General features: G+C 42.5%; 1 long non-coding RNA gene across 1 annotated transcript; it reads left to right on the forward strand.

Annotated features, from left to right (window-relative positions):
• The first annotated feature begins 12,635 nt into the window (after positions 1–12,635).
• On the forward strand, positions 12,636–14,980 carry LOC120113063 (uncharacterized). The gene is made up of 2 exons (XR_005514893.2): positions 12,636–14,358; positions 14,455–14,980. It is a non-coding gene; the product is annotated as an uncharacterized LOC120113063 (long non-coding RNA).
• Positions 14,981–16,687: the final 1,707 nt, after the last annotated feature.

Below are 16,687 nucleotides of genomic sequence, written 5' to 3' on the forward strand. Positions count from 1 at the left end.
GCTTACAACAAAGCATTATGGACTGTTTAATTTATAACACCAGCAGCCTGAGTGTTTCATCGAGCAAACATATTGCTTCTCAGGAAGTGTTTTTGCATCTGAGTTTACTGGTTAAAATTGGTCCAAGAAACATGTACTCTTTTCTTTAAGCCGCAAAGGCATCGAATTAAAATTTCCTTAAATTCACGGGAAAATTGATTTACAAGTTATATTCATCTTTTTTTTTTTTTTTGCAAAATGGTGGAAATACCACAACATATATATTTGGCTGAAATAATGAAATGGTGAAACAGCTTAGATGATGCCGAACCAAATTTAAAATGGAAGCAGAAGAAGAGGGGAAGAGAAGGAGGAAGAAGAAGAGAAGAAGGAGAAGGGAGGAGGAGAAAGGAGAGGAAAACGTAGGGGAAGGAAATTCTTAATTCTTCATTAACCCTAATCATGAGAATAGTCCTTTTTATATAGGGCCCAAATACACAATTTGTATAAACCCCCTTACACAACAATAAATCCTAATAAGCCCACAAATAACACAAATAAACCACAAATAAGCCCTAAAATGCAAATAAACCCAGAAATAAAATAAACCACAAATAAATCCCAAAATGCAAATAAACCCAGAAATAAAATAAAATAAATATGCAAATAAAAGGGTCTGACTCAATCCGGGGGCTCAGGATCATCTGGATGAAGGGCTCTGATGTCCCCATCAACTCCTCCCGGGTGAGAAAAACTCGACCCCGTCGAGTACAGGTCTGGCCGGCTGTTGTACTGCTCCAGAAGATCGGGGTCGAGGCGCTGCAACTGTGCTCTGGAAATCCACGTCACATCAGACTTTGGTCGACCTTTCCACCGAACAAGGTAACGTTGGTAACCACCGTTCTTGGTTGAAATAACCTGCTCATCCAATATATGTTCTATTTGTTCTCTGCGTGCATGAACTTTGGAAAGTGGTGGCTCAACAGTAGTGTTGGGCAACGGGCCGTGCCGGGCCGGCCCGGCCCAGGCCCACCGGGCCCAAGGAATAAACGGGCCGTGCCTGGCCCGGCCCGCTTATGAAGCGGGCCGTGCCGGGCACGGCCCGTCCAGCACGGAACGCCAGCCCGGCCCGGCCCCAGGCCCGTCTATTGGCGGGCCGGGCTGGGCACGGCACGCCACGGGAGCCCGCAACGGCTCCAGACGGGCCGTGCCTGGCACGGCCCGTCTGGAGAGGGGGGAGGAAAATAGCCGTTTCCAACGGCTATTTTCGGGAAAAAGACCCTTTTACCCCTCCTAACAGTCCAATAACGACTGAATTGAGGGGTATTTTGGAAAAAAAATATTTTTGGGCTTCTATAAATAGCCCATTCCTCCCTCATTCTCACCACACCAAACCAACTATTCTCTCCTTCTCTACTGCTATTATTTCTCTCTTCTAAAGTGCTCTTCTAGCAATTTAATTTTTAGTTTGTTCAAGTGCTACACAAGAGGAGGTTCCTGTTGAGAAGAGAAGGTCGCTTCTGTTGAGAGCACAAGAGGAAGCTCGGAATCTCGGCTCTGCCTCTGCCCTCCGACCCTCTACTCAATTCCTCCTTGCGGTTAGTTTTTATTTTTTGAATTAATCATAGATATGTCATCTTTTGAGGAAAGTCAGTTTGGCATTCCTCCTGTTTCTGAGGGAGAAGAAACTAATCCCCAACCCCATGTTCCTAGTTCCTCTAGAACTGGTGAACCGAGTGAAGATCAAACCTCTTCTCGTAAGAGGACTAGTGCTGTATGGAATGAATTTGATAGAGTTATGGTTGATGGAGTCTGGAAAGCTAGATGTAAAAAATGTGCCAAACTTTATAGTTGTAGTAGTAGTGGGGGAACAGGGCATTTAAAAAGACATCAAGAGAGTCATAGGATGCATGATTCTCATGCTCAAACTCAAAGTACCCTTAATATACAAGGGGGATTACTTGTAGGTAATTTTGCATATAATCATGAAAATCAAAGAAAAGCACTTGTAAAATGGATAGTTAAGGATGAATTACCTTTTAGTTTATGTGAATCTTTTAATTTTGAAGAATATGTTCAATTAAACCTACAACCTGCTTACAAAAGAACTAGTAGGCGTACATTTAGAAGAGTAGCTATGACTAACTTTTTAGCAATGAAACAAAATTTAATTGAAACACTTTCTACTTTAAATGTAAAAATTTCATTAACTTCTGATATTTGGTCTGCATCTGTAGGTAGTAATTGTTTTATTGCTATTACTGCTCATTATATTGATAATGATTGGCAATTAAATAAACGTATTCTTGCTTTTCGTGCTTTTGATTTTCCACATTCTGGGCAACAAATTTCAAATATCATTTATCAAACTGCATGTTCATATAATATTAATGATAAAATTATGTCTATTACTTTTGATAATGCATCTAATAATAATTCTGCTGTTGCATTATTAAAAGACTCATTGCATCCCATGTTAGATGAAAATTTATTGCATATTAGATGTGCATGTCATATCTTAAATCTTTCTGTTCAAGCTGGCATGGGCATGATTCAAGATGTGATTTCAAAAATTAGAAATGCAGTTTCTTTTATTCATGCTTCAAGATCAAGACTTCAAGAATTTAAGGAATTATGCATAAATCATGGTAAACGTTTTAAAAAATTTAAACTTGATGTAATTACTCGTTGGAACTCCACATATAGCATGATACATGATGCATACCCATATAAAAACTTATTAAGTGCATATATTAATGATCGTGGATTAGGCTTTACATTGTCTGAAACTGATTGGAATAAAGAAAAAATTTTGAAAGATTTTTTGCTTAGTTTTTATAATGCTACCAATGTTCTTTCTGGTATTTATTATCCAACTTCATGTTCATTTTTACAACAAGCATATATAATTAGTCAAAAATTTGCAGAACATAGATATGATGATGTTTTAATGCCTATTATTGACCTAATGGAATCTAAATGGAATGAGTATTGGGACAAGATATGTCCTATGCATAACTTAGCTGCTGTATTTGATCCTAGAGTTAAATTAAATGGCGTGCTAATTTTACTTGATGCATACTCTGAAATATGAATCAAGATTCTGAATCTGCTAAAGATGAGGTAAAACAACTTCTTTATGATATTTATGCTATATATGATGAAAAAATTCGTGGATCTAGAACACAAATACAAACCTCTATTTCTTCTTCTAGTAGTTCTCGTTCGTCATCTATTTTTTCATTCATTGCACAGAGAAGACATACACATGCTTCAAGTTCCTCTTCATTTTCTTCATCTTTAAGTAGTGAACTAGAATTTTATTTACGAAATGATCTTCATTCTGCATATGATGAAAATCAAATAGAGAATCTAGATGTATTATCTTGGTGGAAGAGTGTTAGAAATCAATATCCTGTTATGTCTGCAATTGCACGCGATATTTTAGCTGTGCCGATGTCCACGGTAGCATCGGAATCCACTTTTAGTGCAGGTCGGCGTGTTCTTGACGAAAAGAGAAGTAGGATGACGGGCGAAACGGTGGAGATGCTTCTCTGCTTCAAAGATTGGTTGGATGCTGAGGCAAGACTTCAAGATAAAGGTGGACATAATACAACATCCTCTGATGATGATGATACAAACACTACTGAAGACTGAAGACTGAAGACTGAAGAGTGAATACTGATTCACTGAATCACTGATGATTAGTAAGATTTCTTAATTTTTTATAATTATACATTTTTATTGTATTCTGGAGGTCAGACCAAGGTCCAAACCTCGGCCCTTTCTTATTGTATTCTGGAGGTCAGACCAAGGTCCAAACCTCCCTTCATGTACCATTTTGATTTAAATTAATAAACTGGTAGGGGTCTATGCCAAACCCCCCACCAATGGTGGCTTTATATTCATAAATCCTTAGTTTTCAATATTTATTAATTTATTAAAAAAAATTTATGAAGCATTAATTTTTATCGGGCCGGGCCGGGCCCAGGCCCGGACCGTGCCAGGCCCGCGGGCCAGCCCGGCCCAGGCCCTTATGGGCCGTGCCGGGCTGGCCCGCGGGCCGTGCCGTGCTTGGCCCGCGGGCCTAGACCGGGCCGTGCCGGCCCAGGCCCGAAGCGGGCCGTGCCGGGCTCGGCCCGCGGGCCAGTACCCTGTGACCCAGCATGACCCTCTCAAATGGGCCGTGCCAGGCACGACCCGGCACTGTAGCGGGCGAGCCGTGCCAGGCACGGCCCGCTTCGTGCCGGGCCGTGGGCGGCCCGGCCCAGTGCCCAACTCTACTCAATAGCAGGTAATAGGTCAGGGTGTCCAACATGGGTAGGTATATCAATAAAGGGGTCAGAAGACATGAATATTATCTTTTTGTATGGGACCAAATCTTCAATATTAAATGTCGCGCTAATCCCATAGTCATCAGGAAGATCCACAACATATGCATTCGAACTGATTTTCTTTAAGATTTTGAACGGTTCTGCACTACAAGTTTGCAATTTCTTAAACGCATCTGAAGAAAATCGTTCAAGCCTAATTCTTATCATGACGTAACCTTTTTCACTTAACTCTTTATAACGTCTGTGTAGATCAGCAAGGAATTTATATTTTAAGTTATTAAAATGACTACAATTGCTGATTTCTTGATGCAATGAATGTGGATGTGATGCAATTGATTGTGCAGACTCAAAGACTCTATACTGATGAGACATGAAAAACAGGTCTATGGGTTGCCTAGGTTTGTAATCATGCACCACTTCGAATGGATTTATGCCTATGGACTTATGAACCGAACTATTATATGCAAACTCAACTGTCGGTAATATTAAATCTCAGGTCCTAGCATATGCATTTGGGTTGAGCCTATGATGTGGAAGGTTGGGCAGAAATACTCCGGGAACTAGATCAATTGCGTGTTGGATATCATGTATCGGAGAAAGTGCATCCGGAAGATCATCAGGGACTACATCATTAAACTCCTCTAGAAGGAAAACTACTATAGGGGAATATTCAAGATTGGACTCCACATGGGTATCTTTAGCTACAAGTGCCAATTCAGGTGACTGGCTCTCAATATCTGTCACTACCTCTTCCACAGTAGTGATGTGAAATGACTTGGTTGTACTTAGATCAATAGTCTCCCTTTGGGAATCATTTTGGACAAAATCTAATTCTATAGGTTCGTCTTCAAAATCTTCTTCATAGTCTTCTATATTTGGTTCATAGACTTCTTCAACATATTCGACCTCTTAGCTCCTAACTTCTGGTTCAGTAATCAGGTAGGTCCTAATAGGACATTGGGATGCTATGTGGTCGAATTGTTGACACATTGAGCATTGGGTTTGGTGCCCAAGAGAATGGGGAAAGATTACAGGTGGTGCAACCAAATCGATTTTAGGTTGGGCTGCAACAGGGGTTGGCGGTGTAGGGGTCCTAGAATTTTGACTGAGCTCACGGATCTCTTGTGTGAATTCCTTGTATCCAGCCCGCATGGCAACGATCTGTTCCTTGATAGACCTCAAAATGTCGGAATTCATGGTAGTTACAGGGGTTTTAGGTTGACTGAAATAGTACTCCATATCACTACAGGTTGACATGCAATGATGACACTAGGTGATGATGTGAAATGCAGTGTCACTAATGAAACCCTAATAACTATGATGTAGAACCAAATTTGATGCAGGACAACCTACTAATGCAATCTATTATGATTTCAGAAATCAGCAAGTCTTCACAATAATAACTTAAAATTTAAATGTTGCTGATTTTTACTTCGGTTATTCAGAATTAAGGATTAAGATTATTCAATTTAAGAAATTAGATTGCAATCAAGTAGTACAGTTGTTCTGATCCTAAATCAATCTGATCGAATAATGTTGAGAAACGTCCTGTTACTAGGGTGTGCTAATTTAATGTCAAGATTTAAAGGATAATAGGACGGGTTCGGAAGTGAAAGGTTCAATGTTCTGAATTATAACAGCAATATAAGTTTTCAAAATGTGGCTATCATGCAAGAGAACTAGAACATAATTAAATGAACAAGCCCAAGAAAAGTGGAAACCTATCACCTATCGTGAAGTAGTCGACCAAAATTGTGTGCTCGTGGGCTGGGATGACGATCGGTGCGCGGCTGCAGCTGATGGACCCTTCAATTAGCTTCAACTTAGTTCTGATCATAATAATTTGGCGGTCCGTGGGTGGGACTTCGAAGTAGTGGGCGGCTTGAAGGGCGCTGGGCCGCAAGTGGGTTGCTGTGGTGGACTAGTTGGGTCCTGCGGTGCGCGGATGTGGGCGCAGCCCATGGACTGGTGCGGGAGTGGGGAAAGGGAACGGGTAGATGGGAACGATGGGGCTCGGGTGAAGTCCGGAGCTCGGGTGAGGTCTGGCGGTGGCGCAGACGGAGGATGGAGAAGGTGGCGCGGCTCGACGGTGGAGCTCGTTGGGGCTCGGCGGCTGTCGGCTTTGGTCGTCTGCGGTCGGCCGCGGGAAGGGAACGGTCGAAGGATGTGGCGCACGGCGGGGAGGCCATGGAAAGAGATCGGCGCTCGGCGGTGGTGGCGGCGGCGAAGCGGAGACAGTGCGATGTGGGGGGGGGGGAAGCTCGGCGGCACGGCGGAGGCGTGCGCAGGCGGTGCGGATCGGCGGGGAGGGCGTCGCCGGGGCTTGGTGGCGGTCGGCGTCGATCGTCTGCGGTCGACCGCGGGAAGGAGGCGCCCGAAGGAGGTGTCGCACGACGGTGGACGTGGTGGCGTAGCTCGGCGGAGATGCGATGAGGGGCAGCCGATCGGGGAAGATGAACAGGTAGGGTTTTTTTTTTTTTTTTTTTGCACGCACGTGCAGTCACGTGCAAAGATTTTTTCTTTTTTTTTTTTTAGGCGGCACGTGCGGTCACGTGCGTCTTCTTTTTTTTTGTTCTTTTTTTTTTCCTCCGGAATGGATCCGGGCTAGTGGGGCGGGCTAACGGGTCTGAGACTTACCCGTTGCTCCAACCTTCTTCAACCTCCCGACGGATTCGGGAGGGCGTCCCGTACTTCGCGGTGGCGGCGGCGGGGCGGGCTCCGATGGCCGTGGCGGAGAGCGGTGATCTTGGCTGCGGCTCCGTGGTCTGCGGCGACGGGCGGCGGCCGGTGGCGCGAGGGGTCTTCTCCAGCCGACTGTGGACCGTGTGGTTGGAACCCTTGGCGGCGTTCCTCTCCTGTATCCGGCCACAGATGGTGGCGGCAGGTCGCGGCCGAAAGGGCTTTCCGTCGGACCAGGGGTGGCGGGTTTCCGTGGGGATATGGATCCTCCGACGGCGGGCTCGGGCTCCGACGATGGTGGGGTTTCCGTGGGTTTCCGTGGTAGGGGTGGCGGGCTCCGACGGTGGGGATATGGACAGCGGCGGCGGCGAGGACGTCCGACGGTGGCTCGGCACTGCTGGCGGCGACTGGTGGCGGCGGTGGGCGCAGGTGTGACGACGGCTGGGGTGGACCTGGCGAAGGGATTTAGGGCTTGTTCCTTGTGTGAGAACCGAGAGAGAGGAAGAATGTTGTTGGATCGGGGCTTTGGCAATAGAAGCAAAACCAATCTTGCTCTGATACCAAGTTGATGCCGAACCAAATTTAAAATGGAAGCAGAAGAAGAGGGGAAGAGGAGGAAGAAGAAGAGAAGAAGGAGAAGGGAGGAGAAGAAAGGAGAGGAAAACGTGGGGGAAGGAAATTTTTAATTCTTCATTAACCCTAATCATGAGAATAGTCCCTTTTATATAGGGCCCAAATACACAATTTGCATAAACCCCCTTACACAACAATAAATCCTAATAAGCCCACAAATAACACAAATAAACCACAAATAAGCCCTAAAATGCAAATAAACCCAAAAATAAAATAAACCACAAATAAATCCCTAAATGCAAATAAATCCAGAAATAAAATAAAATAAATATGCAAATAAAAGGGTCTGACTCAATCCGGGGGCTCAGGATCATCTGGATGAAGGGCTCTGATGTCCCCATCATTAGAGACCCAAGAACTAAGGACTCGATTGCTTCACGGAAAAAGGAGAGAAAGTGTGGTAAACAAAAACATATTTCTTGTTTAGTTGGAATTTTCGAAGAAGAGAGATGGAAAAGTATCACTCCCCCATGAGAATAAGATTTCTATGTTTCATAAGAAATAAAAACTCATTGGGATATGAAAAAGCTGCTTTTCCACCGGATGTGAATTGGGGTCTCTTTTTTTTCAAAAGTACCCTTAAGTCATCAAAATTCATGGATAAGATCTTTTCTTTTATTAAAGGTATTGTTGCTGGAATTTGGACCCGGGGGCGACCACTGGGCTAGGAAGGTGGAGCTCTGGTGCTGGATCAGTAGGTGGCAGCGGTACGGTGAGAATCGGCGAGCGGCGGTCTGGCGGCGCACGACGTCCTCCGGGAGACCTGCAAGAAGCCGGTGGCTGGGGTTTCCAGCGCCGGCCCTCCGATGCTTAAGTCAGAGGGGGCAAGTGTCTGAATGGGAGGAGTAGTGAATATCCAGAGTTTCAATCTCCCGGCCCCCTCTAAAATGGAGAAGTTCCTCTTTTATAGAGGGGCTGGGTTACCTGTGATGTGACGGGGCAAACGGTCTGTCGTACGATTGAGCATGTAGTAGAAATTAATGCTCGATCGTGTGAATCAATGCTGTTGCTGCAGGAGATTAGGTCGAATTATCGTGGAGTCATGCCATCATTCGTAGCCACGCGGATTTGCCGTAAGAGGCTTGATGTCCGTAGACAACAGAAGTCATACGCCTTAATTGTTGAGTGAGCTGAGTGCCTGTAGGGGCCATACGCTTTGATTGTTGAGTAAACTGAATGCCTGTAGGAGCCATATGCTTTGATTGTTGAGTAAACTGAATGCCTGTAGGAGCTATACGCATTGATTATCGACGAAGGCAAGGCGTAGTTTTTCGGTCGCGCTGCGGGGAGATGTGACCACAGCGTGCGAGTCGGGCATCTTTGGGTCGGTAGAGCTGCTCGGACGCTTCCAGGTCGGAGGGGCCATTCGGGCACCTCCAGGTCGGAGGATCCGCTCGGATGCTTTCAGGTCGGAGAGGCCACTCGGGCAATTCTGGGTCGGAGAGGCCACTCGGGCGCCTCCGGGTCTCCTGGTCGAAGGATCTGCTCGGTCGCCTCCAGGTCGAAGGAGGCCTGCTCGGACGCTTCCAAGTCGGAGAGGCCACTCGGGCGCCTCCAGATCGGAGGAGGTCTGCTCGGATGTTCATGCAAACGTGACGACTTATATTTTTTCCCCCTAACAGGTATAATAGATACTTCATACAACTTTTCTAGAAAAGTAAATACCCAATCAAACTTCGAAAAGTGTCACTTTCTATGATCAACCAAATATAACAAAACTATTTTTTCTAGCATTATATTTTCAGAAATTATTTTTCTAGAAAAAATATTTTAGTAAGAAAAAATTCTTATTGCGAATCAAACGAGTCCCAAAAGAAGCCCCAAAAGGCCTCCCATTTGGACCAGCAACTCATGGATTGGTTCCGGAAGGACCCTTGTGACGGCCCAATATTAAAATAACAACATCCATCCTAAATCAGTTCAAACAATCAGCACCCTCAAGCCCATTCAAGCCACACATCAAAACCACCCATCTTACATGCCCTAGTATCAGCTTCGTTTTCATGTCGCTTCTTTTGCATTTTTTTTTTGGTGCTATGGCTGGCGTGATTCAACATATCAGTTCGTTCCTTGTGTTTTTAAAGTTTTTTTTGCATATGAGCCCAATAGATTGTTTCATTATTTTCGTTCTAGTGGTAATTAGACTAACATGGCGTTCCCACAATCGAACACACTTTTATGCTGCTTGAATGTATTAATTTTATTTCAATAAACTAGAAAGCTAAAACTTGTATGAGAACTTTGGAAGGGAGATGGAACCAACGGCTCACGAATCCAATATCAAAACTGGGTTTAATCCATTAGTTTAAAAAAGAAAATAAGGATCAGTTAGACATCAGCTCCAAGCACGTTAGTAATTTCAGACCTTTTTTCTTTGGGAAAAAAATAGGGAGGGGAGAGCCATCGAGATTTCATGGAGTCAATAAAATGGCGTAATATGGTGAAAGAGTTACATCAAGAAAGAATTCGTTTATTTTGTGAACCACATGCAATATCTCGAGCGATTGGATGGGCAATCAGTGGTGCAAGATGGACTTTGTGGGAGCCGGTGGATGAGCAATTATTGGTGCAATTATTTCTTCTCTTCCTCCCCACCCTTCTTCAACTAGCGTCTCATCTTTGTAGGAGTTGACATTAAATATAATTAACTTCTTTCTTAATTTCAGAGCTAAGCGAAACCAAAAATACTATTGGACACGGCTCAAGAGGGCCTAGAGTCGGCCCATAATGAGTACAATAAGGCCCAAATTTGGTTCACATTGGACATGACCCAATAGACCCGCATTTGCCTACATTGGACACGACCCAATAGGGGCCAAAGCCGGCCTGCAATGGACATGGCCCAATAGGGCCCAAGCTTGGCCCACATTAGATATAGCCCAATAGGCCTGCACTGGCCTACATTGGACACGACCCAATAGGGCCCAAAGTTGCTGAACTTGGCCCAAATTTGGCCCGCAATGGATACGGCCCAGTGGGGCCCAAAGCAGTCGACCTGGGCCCAAAATGAGTGAAGTGGGCCAATATTTGAATAGGGCCTGAATGACTACTCACGGCCCATCATGGCTCACTTTGGTCACTTATTGGAACCAACGGCTCACGAATCCAATATCAAAACTGGGTTTAATCCATTAGTTTAAAAAAGAAAATAAGGATCAGTTAGACATCAGCTCCAAGCACGTTAGTAATTTCAGACATCTTCTTTGGAAAAAAAAATAGGGAGGGGAGGTCCATCGAGATTTCATGCATGGAGTCAATGAAAACTCGTTTTACAGGAGAAAGAGTTACAACGTGAAAGAATTCATTTATTTTGTAAAAAAATATTTTCTTCACTAAAATATTTTTCTAAAAAACTGATGCTGGATATATAATATTAAAAAAAATTATTTTTATATGTTTGATTAATTATAGAAAAGCAGCATATTTTATGGTGATTTATATTTGGTTGGATATCTATTTATCTGTAAAAATTATATAAAATATCTATTATATCTTTAAGAAAGAAAAAAACTACATCACATTCTATCTCGTAGCTGCATTAAAAAAAAAATTATTCTAATTTTTAGCTGATAAAAATTAATCTTTTTTTATATCTTATATAATTTTTTTATAAAATATAAAAACTTTAAATTTATAAAATCTATTTTTTATTTTTCTAAAATCTTCAACAAAATATTAAAATATTTATTTTTTTATTTTTTATTTAGTCTACTTTCTTTCCTTCTTTCCGGTGAACCAAAAAGTCCCAACAGCCTCAGTATTGTGAGGCATGTGGTGATATTGAGGAAACCATCGAGAATATTCTTCTGCAGTGCCCTAGGGCCTGTGAGATATGGCGGAGGTCACCGGCCCCACTACCAGGCTCGGTGGGTTCAGCGCAAGACCTGACGCAGTTATTGAGAGACTCCATGAGGAGTCTTAGATCTATTGAGGATGGGATTCTTAGGACGTATCTGTCCTACCATATATGGCTCGACAGGAATGCTGGTATATTCGAGGGGAGGCGGTCGCCTCCGAGGATGGTGGTAGATAGAGCGGCGCGACATGCGAGGGAGGTTATCGCGGCTACTGCTGTGGTTTCTTTTGGGATGGCTGGGACACCTGGGGTACTCACGCTGTTAAAGCGCCCCGTTTTGTTCTTGTTTTTTGGGCACCCCCAACCCTCGGCTATTTCAAAGTAAATTTCGACGGCAGCAGGTCAGCGGATGGCGCGACTGGAGGGGTTGGTTTTGTGATCAGAGACCACTATGGTAGGATGCTTGCTGCAGGTGGGCGGCGGACACCAGAGCTTACTGTTGTTGGGGCAGAGTTGCGGGCTGCCTGGGAGGGGTTATCCTATGCCAGGCAGGTGCTTGATGTAGAGCGGGTGCACCTTGAGGGGGACTCAGCGGTGGTGATCGACTGGATCCGGGGGGCGGACAGGTATGGTGATGGTCATCTCCTTATCTAGGAGACACGCAGGATGGCTCAGTCAATGGACGACTTTCAGACAGTTCATGTGTTTAGGAAGGCGAACAGGGCTACAGACTGGGTCGCCTCCTTTGTTGCCCGGCACTCCGAAGATTTTTTGTGGACGTTCGGATCAGATGCTCCTTCTGCTTTGTTATCTTTACTTTTCCGTGATCTAGATGCGTATACTCATATTAGACTTATATGAATGAGGAGCCGCTTTTACCGAAAAAATAAAAAAAAAAGAAAAAAAAAAGTCCCAACAGCTAAATGTGACGGCACCCCGCACGATAGCACAAACAAAGTTGTGAGATTATAGAAATTAAATTTTTAATAATATATTTTTCGGGTACAGTATTCCTGTTTCCACAACCATAACAGCTGTATCCAAGAGCAAGTTGTGGGATTTCCATATTTTTTAATATATTTTTCGGGTACAGTATTCTTGTTTCCACCGCTGCATGACGACGAAGCACGAATCGGATTGGATACTTATACATCCGGATCTATATGTACATCCGAATCGGAAGGGTATTAGCCGTCATTAATAGTTGTCTTTGTGGAGAGTGCAACGGGTACCCAACCATTTCCAGCTCTCCATTTCCGTCTCTCCGTCATCCCACTATCTTGCACTTAGAGAAACAAAAGTTAGCCATGATTCCGGATGCCTTCGTTTCCAAATTGTGTGAGATACTCTTAACCTATGTAAGAGAAGAGACTGCCAAGATCTTGGGTGTGCCCGACGAAATCAAGAAGCTCCATAGGATGCTGAAGAGGATGCAAGTTGTTCTTGCTGATGCAAAGAATAGATGCTTCGACAACGAGATTATCAACCTTTGGCTGAACGAGCTGCGAGATCTCATGTACGATGCAAACGATATCATCGATGAATGTCAGATCAAGGGCTTGAAGCTTCTCAGCTTAAACTCATCATCATCTCGTTGTGCTGAGTAGGTATGTTGTTGCTATCCTCCTATTGCTTGCTTGCATAAAATCAGATTCCGTCATGAGATTGGTGATAGAATTAAAAATCTCAACTGTGAGCTCGAATAACTTGCCAAGCGCAAAGATGACCTCCATCTTACACCTGCTCCTCGTGATGACCATTATAAGAGTAAAATTAGCCCCAATATATCTCCTGTACTTGTTGAACTTGATCTTGTAGGAGAGAAAATTGAGGATGATACAAGGAGGATGGACTTGTTGAAGCAATCAGCAAGTATGGGCCAACAACAATCAACTGTACAAGAAAAAGGTCACAAATAGTTTCCATCTCTGTGTTTGCTTTCTTTCCTCTCCTATAGTTTTGAATGGAGGATAATTGACAAATAGGACCATCAATTTATTCTTCATGTTTTGCGGCTGCTTCAGCTACCAAGAGATGTTATTCTGCACCATTCTCGTCCTTTCAGTTACATATTCTGCTCAGATTACTCATGACCTTGCCTCCAAATAGAGGCTATTTGATGCCAGTTTTTTATTTATTTTCTTTTCTTGGCTGCCTTCTTTCATTGAATACATGGAATCCTTGTGCGCATATTGCATGATCTATAGCTTTTTGTGTTGGACGTTGACCCAGGGACTACAGTAAAAAAGAAGGAAAGTCTGGGACTGGATGGTATGATTACTCATCTTAGTTTCACTCTGAATTAGATGTAATACATTGTATCCTCCTTCCCTTTGCATGCGATAAGCGTTATATATAACACCTTGTAGGCTGGAGCTGTTGCTTTGCTCTATTTGGTGTGTCTGTTGATGTCTTAAAATTACTCAAACAGAAGAGTATAATGCATGAACATTAGGACGATGTTTTTTTAACCCGATAAAACATTGTTTTCATGAGGTGGTCTGATATTTATGCGGTCTGATATTTAACCTTCAAGACCAGTATCTCGTCTTCAAGAAGATCAAGCAACAGCAATGGTTATTACATACAAAAAGCAATTCGAGAGGTAATTGGCTACCAGACTCGCAATTACTGAAATCTAAGGGGAAAAATTGGGTGACAATTTATTCTCAAAATTAAAAGGTTGCTTGGTGAAAGCATTCCTCCACCCTTTGATCATTTTTTTTATTTTTTATTTTTTTTTTGATGTGAAGAACTTATGTTATTCAAATCCTGATAAGTAAAGATCTAACATCTTGTTTGTTTTTATACCCTTCCTTCAGCTTTTGTGTGTTCTTGCAGGCCCAACAGGTCAGCTGAAATCCCTTGTTTCTAAAAGCTTCTCTCCAACTGCATTGGTAGCTGTTATTCTACCAACAACCAATTACAGAATCTATGGTACTAATTCCGAAAACCACTGTCTACTAACATGCATTAATCAACAGTCACTAATTAGTAGAATCAAGACTAGACCTCTTTCTTGTTCTCGTGCAGAGAAAGGATCGATGACCGCAAGATGATTGTGTTCCAAACTTCATTATTTCACCTGCTTGGCCGGAAAAAGTTAGCATCACGGACAAAACCTCATGAGATCAGTGTATCATACTTGGGAGCATGAGACATTGGAAAGATGTGAATGAAAGTATCGAGTGTGCGAGCAAGTACATTATCGAATTTTGGGACCATTTGTTTTGAGGATTTGACTGTGGAAATCATGTTCGACGTATTATTGACACATTTGGATGGACAAGGATTGGAAAGAAATGACATTTTTTTAGAGTGTATTTGCATGAATGCAAGAGCAGAAGGATTCATGAATACATAAACCATATTTTGTACTTTGATGTGAGAGCATGTAACAGCAGAATTCTCTCATTTCCTTCAAACATTCTGCAAGATTTTTCTAAAGCAAATTAGTATCCGAAAACATGAGGTCATGCCAGTCTGTGTAATAAAAATGTGATAGAGAAAGCATGTTGCATGTCTATGATCAATTGAAAAAATTCTTTTGATGCATCTATCAATGTGACCATATGAAAACCATTTGACCCCATAATTGGGCTATTATTCATTTGATGATGATGATGCTATTTTTATGATGGATTCTGTAGCTAGGGATGCAAACTGGAATTTTGTGATCCAAGATCAGCCCAACCAATGAAGATCATAGGATTGGTCTTTTCCTCTTCTGTTTTCTCATTCTAATCAATCTTGCTTCTTCTATAGAATTGCACCTAGACGCCGATTACTCTTCTCTTGAATTCTTGCAAGTACCAACAAATATATTGCATTTATTATTATTATTATTATTATTATTCGAACTAGATTCTTGTTAAGAAAAACCATTATCGAGAAACCCATCCATGTTATAAACCATCGAGTCTAGATATTTGATGATGCATCATTCAAAAATCAAACACAGAATCTCCTATTATTAATAAACGGGCATGACCATTTAGATTAATCCCAATTCACATGCACTAAATTTTATTTGGATACAATTTTTAGCAACATGCTCAGAATAACGGAGTCTACCAGCCAATGTTTACAAATGATGCTGAATATAAAAAGAAAAATATAAAATTATTATACACTTGACAAATCATTTTCCTTCATAAATATAACAGAAGTACATTTTTTTTTAAGCAAAGATTGGAAATGCTCCAAAGTACACAGAGTCGATAAAGAAATTGAAAAAAAAAAGTTATGGGAGTTCTCTTGACCTTGCAATACCCGAGCAGGCTCATCATCATATCTTTGAACCTTATGTCATTGTTGGTGTTGCTTTGAGCAATCATCTCCACTAGGTCATTCTCTCTCTTCAATTTTCTTTATCTCATGAAGCCTGAGCAGACAATTTTATCTTAGACCTTGTTTAATTATGGCCGTCGATCTTGTTTGAGGACTCATCTCCACCGGGATATTCCTTCTTCCTTTACTTCTCCATGTGTTGCACAGGGTCTTTGGTCCCATCAAGAAATAGTTTTTCAATCTCAACCCTTGTTGTCTTCGGATCTTAGTGGAGGTGGGCTGAGTTGCTATCTTCTCCTCCCTAACTATCCTCAATCTTGTACCAATGCAAGAAAAAGATTCAGTTTTTAGTGCATGATAAAATTTAATCAAATCCTTATCACTACCTTATATAAGGCTTCAATTGTGTTGACAAAATACCTTGATGCCACTCAATATAACTATCCAGAATAACTGGATTATTTAACAATATACTCAAAAAATCTAGATCTAAAGGTCGAGTAAGGTCCTATGATGCAGTATTAAGTCAGCCTTCCGATTCTCAACTCTAAGGATGAACAGTTTACTTTGTCATGCCGAAATTTTCAAACCAAAACTAAAGATAGAAACATTTTCTAAAAAAAAGTAAAGATCAAAAGAAGAACACAAACTTACAAAAAGCACCTTGGAGAGCTCTTCGTGGTTCATCTTGCAGAACCCACTCTCCAAACCCATCCCCCTTTTGCTGTAAACCTGGGATGCGGACCCTACCACCTTCTTGCTGGTGGCTCTGTCGCCTCCTTGGAGGCGGCATTCATATTTGAACCTCACCAATATCTTTTGTTGGTTTGGTGCACCCAAAGAAGTTGTGGATTCCCTCAATGTCCATGGCAGAGCCTCCTAGCCATTGGAGCAGCCTTCTCGAATTAGCCATGCCCGAGTAAGCTTCAGGACTCCATGAACGCTGCATGTTGGAGCAAGAATAATATTAGTGATT

Source organism: Phoenix dactylifera, chromosome 2 (assembly GCF_051530095.1).
Source record: "Phoenix dactylifera cultivar Ajwa chromosome 2, Ajwa_hap1_PhDact_Kaust_v1.1, whole genome shotgun sequence".
NCBI classification, from domain to species: Eukaryota; Viridiplantae; Streptophyta; class Magnoliopsida; order Arecales; family Arecaceae; genus Phoenix; species Phoenix dactylifera.